At 42.1% G+C, this 6,060-nt stretch overlaps 1 pseudogene; it reads right to left on the reverse strand.

Moving 5' to 3' along the window:
• Positions 1 to 1,108: 1,108 nt before the first annotated feature.
• On the reverse strand, positions 1,109 to 2,565 carry LOC147911516 (methyl-CpG-binding domain protein 3-like 1; annotated as a pseudogene).
• Positions 2,566 to 6,060: the final 3,495 nt, after the last annotated feature.

Genomic DNA, 6,060 nt, shown 5'->3' on the forward strand with positions numbered 1-6,060 from the left:
ATGTATAATTATCATTATACATTAATATATTATTATATATTTATTATTATAATATCATTATAATGTTTGACAATAGTTATCATTATTGACTAATTTCTTCTAAGCAACATGACTGGAAAGCTCTGCGTGTATTATCTCAGTTACAGTCACAATTTTAGGGATTTATTCCCATTTTAAGCTAAAGATGTGGAGGCTCAGAAATATTAAATAACTTGACAAAGAAGGAAAAAAATTACTACAAAGCTAAATTAAACACCTATTCAAACTATGTGTCAAAGAAAGAAAGACGTTTTCTGACTTACAAACAGACTCATAGTTGACCTCCCACAGGCCTGCAGTGAAAGAACCGGTAAAGAATGTACATCAGGAAGAAGAAATGTGAACCCAGGAAAACATAACAGGAGTCATGAGGAAAGGAAAAAACGTCTGTCTAATTTAGTATTAGTTTTAAAACAAGACATTAAAAACACATTCGAGCGAAAATTCCAGATGATTACCACATGGAAGAATAGAGGAGAGAAGATTTAGCTAAAAGGTAACTCATTTTTTAGGGAAGATATAAATACTAAGATACTCTATTATTGTTTAACACATTGCTCTCAGAAACTGATAAATCTGTGGGACAAAAGTAAGTAATGATACAGAGGATTTGAAGAGTGCAACATACTCGATCAGACAAATAGACAAATCCCAACACACTGGCTTATTGTGAGACTTGTGATGCTGAAAACAGTCGTTCTCCTGACAGCATGATGCCACAATGGCATATCAATTTTCATGAATCAAATTTCCAACACATATAAATCTAAAAACAGGGACAATCCAGTATTTCATTATATGCAACTGTGATTCAACATGCAACAAATACCAGAAAAATAGAGACCCAGAAGTAGGTATCTTTTTGAGAAGACAGCTATAACAGCTCTTTAGTGAAATGTTATGTTGGAATCTATTGCAATATTACACAAAAAGGACAATCCATTTGGACTACGTATGTTTTCTCTGTGACTGTGAGGGCAAATCTCTAAGGAATCCCTGATTGTGATAACTCTTGGTCTTAAAATACAAATAGATAACACTCAGTAAAGGAAAATGAGAGAACAAAATGAGAAGGAAAGATCTCCTTTCTCTCCTCAACTCAAACCCAATCTCTCACCTCCGAAGGATCACTGTCTGTATATTCTCTGTCATGCAAAGAAATCAAAGAAAAGAAAATTATTGGTATGTATTAAAGTTTCAAGAGCTCAAAGCAAGAAGACATCAGGACCCCTGCAGAGGCATTAATGTAGTGTGAGCTCCATGTCATCTGCGCCGTCTTCTGTTTTCTTCATCTTGTTTGTCGGGATGTCCTTCTTGGCCCCTCACTCACCCTGCCTCGCTAGCGAGTGTGTCTGCATCAGTGCTACCGCCAGTCTGTGTCTTTCCGTCTTCACTTTCCCTTCCTGTTTCCTGATATCTTCCTCAGTCACCAGAAGCCGTTTGCAAAGGAGCTGTGGGATGTACAGACCAGCTCCTGGGATCATCTCTGCCAAATCTGAGACCAGGCAGGGGTGGGCATGGGACTGGAGTTCAGAACACCTGCGAGCTCACCTGGCAGGGATACACCTGTGCTACTAGGTGTAAGGTTGGGCAGGGCTTTGACAAGGTCCAAAGCACTTAACAGTTCTCCTGTACTCTGCAGGCCTGTAGACCTTGCAGTCTCTTCTGCCAGCAGAGTTGTTGGGGCTGCTCCAAGGTTTCCGCCCTTTGCTGACATCTGACCTCATTGCCAGGATAGGATGTGATTTTAGTAACTGGCCTTTTGAATATGTAACTGTACATTCTCAAAGGGATGGAGATGCTCAAACCAGGCTTTGGTTTAGATTGCTTTCCACAATCATTTCACTTCCTCTGTGATGATTGGACCATCATACTTCTTTTCCTCTTACCCTATAAAAATAAATTGTGAAAGTGGATCAGAGTTGCAAATGAAGCCTGCCTTCCCAGGACAATTATGTCAGATGCCTTGTACTTCTACTCTCCCTCTCTCCCTGTAGAGATTAATCTAACCTATGTCCTGGGACATCATCAAAGAGATTTGGGTCAAGAAAAGAAACCACAAGGTCAAAACTCAGGACTACGGCAGGTCATTTCTTCCCCCCATGTTGTTAGACACTCATGTGTATGACTTTATTCTCTTTTTGTCCTTGTCACTCTCAACAACAAAATATTTTGTGCTCCCTGTCAGGGCACATGGTCCCCAGTCTTTTTCTAAATCCCAAATCATACCATTCTTCTATACTATATGACTATTCATTTGATTAACCCATTGACCAGTTGGTGTTCATAGCTCCATTAGAGCTTAAATCAGTAGTGAAATTATCATCCACCCCACTCCTAGTGACTCTTATTTGAAAACTGTGAACATTAAATCTCAGTGCAGAGAATGTATGTCTGAAAAAACTCAACTTACAAATGGAGATTGTACTGTAAGTGGGAAGTACACACTGGATTTATGAAACTCAGGAAAAAAATGTAAACTCTCATTATTAAGTTTTGTATAGACTGCACCCACATTGATAATATCTTGGTTATAGTGGGTTAAAATATACTATTAAAATTAGTTTCACTTGTTTGTTTTCATTTTTTAAAATGTGGCTATTAAAAAATATTTAAATTCCATAATATAGAGTGCTTAATGTTACTATTGGACAGTGCTGGTGAAGCCATCAGTGAAAAGAAAGCCCAGAGAAAGTGATTAGGGAAAATTTTTCCCTAGAAAAGGAGTCTACACTGGCCCACACTGCCAGATGCAGCAAGAAGTCTCATACACACACACGCACACACACACACTGACAGAATGAAACAAACTTCTTCCTAGAGTCCCACCACTTCTCACATGGTTTGAGGTTGCACTCTTACTTAGTCCTAAGTGGACTAATCTCAAGAAAGAAGACAGAAGTCTAGGTAAATTACCAGTTAGGAAGATCTAAAACCAGAGACTAAAGCTCAAGATAAGTGGTGAATTTCCTGTCCTGGCTTCTGTTATTAATTCAATATGTAAGGGAGACTTTTCCAAGGAGGGTTGTTTTAAAACTCACTTTTTCTTTACTATGTAAAAATAGACAGGCTATGTAAAGAATAATTACTCTAGCCAATCAATGAAAAGGAGATGATAGATCACGAATACCCTTATTATAAGTCACTACTGGATTAGAGAGTCAGGGAACAGCTGACATTGGGTTGATTTGGCCTTAATTAGGCTGATTCTGATTTCATGACCGTCATATTGATTGTATTATGCTAGAAGCTATGAAACTTCCCAGCCCCTCTACTATTTAACCACCAAGGCCCACCAACCAGACCAGTCCTTGCTGACACATTCCCTGCCTCCATCCCTTCTGACAACACCTGGAGGATTTTTCCCAAATCCCACTCTGTCCCTGCGCTCTTCTACCTGCCCCAGGGCAAGGGAATCATTTTCTCCAAGGCTCAGGCTCTGCGTGTGCCCATCTCTGGAGCTGGCACTTCTCCCTCTAGTGAAGACAAGGATCAGAGCGCAGACCCTGTGAGCTGCAGCAATTGGACAAAGACTGGGGTTTGCTGGCAGAAAAGAACCTTTAGTGGGCACGGTTACCAGAGTCCAAGAAACCCCAGTCATTCCTCCAGGGACTGTGATGCAGGACAGAGCAGGAATGTCTGTGTGTGGTTCGGCTTGGGAATGTCTGTAGGGTGACATAGGTGACATTGGTAATGCATTCGCCATTGTTGTTCACTCATTTATTCATCGTATGTCGTGGAGTGCTTTCTACATACATCCAGGCAACAGTCTCACCCTCTGGGACTCACAGGCAGTGTCAGAAGAATTTCTAAATTTTATTTCTAATATATAGGTACAGCACTGGTAATACACTAGGTGTTCCAAGCATTTTTCAAACATTAACTCCTTTAATACTCTCCATAAACCTACAAAATATGTATGCTGATCATTATTGCCAACTGACAGATGAAGAAACTGAGGCACCAATCAGGTAAATAACTCAGTCAATACAAATATCTAATAAGGGATTGAGCTGGAATTTGGACGTGAGGAGTTAGCTCCATAGTCTGTGCTCTTAACCATGACATTTACTCTCTAAAGACTTCACATCATGAAAAAATTTGATCAGTTATTCATTTTCTTGGTGCACTGAGTAGCCACACTATTTTATCTGTGTCTGAAAAATAGAATACGTGCATAGAAACTACTGCACATACACACTCAAATTACATCTACCATTATCCCCAGTCCCTGAAAATTCATAAAGAGAACATTTCAGAATGTTTCTTGACCAGGTTGGGAGGACTCTGAGGAAATGTCAGTGTTACTGTAAGAAGCTGAGGCCAGGCTGGGAGTGGGTCTCAGGGGAAAGGTGTCCTCAGGAGTCATGATTGAAGGACAACATTGATGGGAGGGTCTCAGCAGTGACTGAATTCAGGATCTGGTGGTGTTTAACCTGGTGCTTATCTTCTGGCTGTGGGTTTATGGTGATGCAGCACAGGGAGAGGGGATTGTTCACTGTGTTCTTGGGGAAAACAGACCCATGAAAGAGAGGGAATGATGATTTCCTTAAACAATGGACTCGTGGTGAGAAAAATTTGGCCTGGAAGAGACAGTCGTGTGCCTGCTATAACCAGAAGGTGTTGCCTCTGCTTCAGCCAAAGCAGACAGCCCTTCCTCATGCACTCATTTTATCTCAATGGGAGGAAGGAGGAAGAAATCATGTTATGCTCTTCTGGATGTGAGATCTGTGATGGTAGAGACTGTGGTAGGAGGTTTAGAAAGGCCTCTCTGAGGCATTTCAGACCATTGCTGTGACCAGAATGACAAGTGTAAGCACCCCTGCATCTGTCTGGGAACAGTTAGTGGGTCAAGGAGAAGGCTCCCTGGTGCAGAGACTCACAGGAAGAAGCGAGTTTGGCTAGGGAAGGTTAGAAATGTGGCCAGTGTGGCTGGAGGGAGCCTGAGAAGAGAGAGGAGTGGAGAGAGGAGGGTGATCAGGCTGGATCCTGGGACATGGTAGACTGTTACTTTCTGTTCCTCTGTGACAACATTACTCCAAATCCTGCCACCTATAAAGTACAAATATTTAACATCTCACAATTTCTGTTAGCCAAGCATCAGGCATGGCTTAGCTGGGTGCCTCTGCCTCAAAGTCTCTGTGAAGAAGGGGCTGTGGTCTCAACAGGGCTCAAATAGGGGAGGATTCCCACCCAAGTTCACTCCCATGGGTTTTGTCAGGTTTCATTTGGACTGAGAGTCTGAGCTCTGTTGGCTGGACACTCCCTCAGTTCTCTCCTATGGAACCTCTACATAGTGCAACTGAAAACATCAGCACTTGCTCTCCCAGTTCTGGTGATTTGATAGAGAGTGAGAGCGAGAGTAAGAGCGAGCAAGAGAGAGAGAGAGAGATGGAAACAGAAGGAGGGAGGTAAGTAGGGAACCCAAGTAAGCCAGTAAGTGGGAAGTGACAGACGTTTTGTAATTAAAACTTGGAAGTGACATCCCATCACCTTGGCTGTGTTCTGTTGTTCAGAAGCCAGATACTGACCACTTAGTGGTGACACAAGGATGTGCACTCCAGGAGGCAGGGAACATTGGGAACATTGTGGAGGCTCCCACCACATAGGCCAAGATGAGCCTCTAGGGACTGATTCTGAGTAAAACAGGGGACCCTGGAACGGTTAATGCCAGTTGATCACAATGTCTGAATTTCCTCTAATTTCAACCCCTTCAAGATGCAGACCTGAAAATGAGGCTCAGAGCGGCAGTGACTCACCAAAGATGACACATCTGGGACTTAGAGAAGTTCTGACTGGTATTCTATGTGATGTCCTACTCCTTGTACTTCCTCCATCTCTAAGTGTGTGCATTAGACACATGTGACACCAGCCCACAGGTGTTGTACGTATTATTACATATACACCTGATGAGGTCCCTAGGAAGCTGTTTTTAGCCCAATCCTCATTGTGCAGCTTGGGAGACTGGGGAGATCTTGAGAGGCACAGCAGCTTTTCCAGGACACAGAACTGGTAGGAAAA

The sequence above is a fragment of the Ceratotherium simum genome, unplaced genomic scaffold (genome assembly GCF_057802395.1).
Source record: "Ceratotherium simum simum isolate JZ-2026a unplaced genomic scaffold, ASM5780239v1 HiC_scaffold_43, whole genome shotgun sequence".
In the NCBI taxonomy this organism is placed as follows: domain Eukaryota; kingdom Metazoa; phylum Chordata; class Mammalia; order Perissodactyla; family Rhinocerotidae; genus Ceratotherium; species Ceratotherium simum.